The sequence below is a fragment of the Anneissia japonica genome, unplaced genomic scaffold (genome assembly GCF_011630105.1).
Source record: "Anneissia japonica isolate Jap-2015-1 unplaced genomic scaffold, ASM1163010v1 scaffold287833_len2544123_cov190, whole genome shotgun sequence".
NCBI classification, from domain to species: Eukaryota; Metazoa; Echinodermata; class Crinoidea; order Comatulida; family Comatulidae; genus Anneissia; species Anneissia japonica.
Window position 1 is genome coordinate 771,043 of NW_022757233.1, and position 2,084 is coordinate 773,126.

A 2,084-nucleotide genomic window follows, 5' to 3' on the forward strand; every position below is an offset into this window, starting at 1 on the left:
AATTATTTTATCTGGTACCAATCTAAGCTCTTCTTTCCTTAGATGTTAGATGTGCTGGCAAAGAGAGCCACATTTCACACTGAAGGGTGTGTACGACATCAGTAATGTTATGTCAATTCCAAGAATGTCTAAGGTTATATCGGTTGATGAGGAATTAATTGATTAGGCCTATAATAGCAAATTGCATCAATTTATTTTGCAAAAACAAGGTTTCCAGCTTCAGAGGGGGAGCACCTCTCCTGTCCGCACAAGGGCAAATATTGGTGCTAACACCAGGCGCGTAACAGGGGTCTTGGGTCAGAGTGGGTATTTATTTTTTTATTTTTATTTTATTTTTTATTTTTATAGAGGGTAACCCTTCTAGTTTAGCCCAGTAGGTTAACTGATATTCAGGACCCTCTTTAATAACATTAAAGAACAGTACAAACAACATCATTACAACATAATAATAATAATAACAACAACAACAATCCTCATTCACCATCTATACACATTGAGGCCCTTCTTTTAGGTTAAAATGATCTATCTTAAATTTGTCCTTCTTGAGTTTGGGACTATTATGTGTTTAAATAACTTTAAATAGGATAAAACTAAAAAAGCCCTAAAAAAATGCGCGCCAAGTGCGCAAAATATTTTTGTGTTTTTAATTCTAATTTCGTCGAAATTGATGAAAACTCCCTAAAATGTGCAATTTAAAGAGAATTGGCCTACCGTAACAAGAAATGCGCGCAAAGAATTTGAGAATTTTAGGCACTTTCAGAGGATGCATTTGTCAAGGGGTGGAGAAAGATTTTCCGAAGATGGATATTTTCTCCTTGTCCCCCGGTGTTTTTAATGTTAATTTCGTTGGAATTGATCAAAACTCCCTAAAATGTGCAATTTTTAGAGGAAATTGGGCCATGTTAACAAGAAATGCGCGAAATTTGAGGTTTTTAGGCACTTCCAGGGGATGAAAAGGCATTTATAAAGGGGTGGGGAAGATTTTTCAAAGATAGATATTTTCACCTTGTTCCGCAGTGGTTACGCCATCGGACAGCATAGATCAAAGGAGTTATGACAGTTTTTAAAGTGGAGAAGGGTTGCAGGGTGTTGTGAGTCTGGTCATTATGATATCTTCCTTTTTATTCTTGTCTTTATTTTTCTTTTCTCTTTTTCTTTCCTTTTCTTTTCTTCTTCTTTCTCTTTCCCTCCCTCTCCCCTATTTCTTTTCTCTTATTACCCAGCCCGGTACGACGGCTTGGTCAACCCGGTAGAAACCGTCAGGGGAGGGGCAGTTTCCCCTGCCCCCCCCCCCGCCCCCGCGCCTGTTACGACGCCAATCATCCCCCCAATGAAAAATATTTTTCTACGCCACTGCAGCGTACAAAGAATCTTACCCTACAAGAGTACGTGGGAACTAGTTTGTGGAAAAGTTTCTTTCCACAAGTACTACTTGAATTGTTCCTGATTGTTAAAAAGAAGCCCGAAACAGCCATTAACATACATTATATTAAAACCATATTTTACTGTATTTCCATTTATTTGTGTATTTTATAAACATCAGAATATGTATCAAAACTCTGTGTCTGCTTCAAAGAGTAGTGTGGGAATCTATATTCGTGGGAACGTATATTACCATTTAAGAAGCCTCGAGTGGCCATTAAAATATACAGTATATAATTATAAACATATTAATAATTTGATATGGAAAATAAATATGAAATATATTTCCTTTGTTTTCATTTATCATTATACCATTCAGTCTATTTTAATTTATATGTATCATTATAAACTGGTCATTAGAACATTATGGTAAAAGGAAACGACGTAGGCCTACGTATAATTAAGAAGTTGTAATTTTAGATTATTAATGTTAGGCCTACGTATAGCGAAGAAGTTGTAATTTTAGATTATTATTGTTAGGGCTACGTATAGCGATGATGTAATTTTAGATTATTATTGTTAGCAGGCCCGTAGCCCTGTCTCTTATACACATCTAGATGTGTATAAGAGACAGCATCATTACAACATAATAATAATAATAATAATAATAATAATAATAATAATAATAATAATAATAATAATAATAATAATAATAATAATTA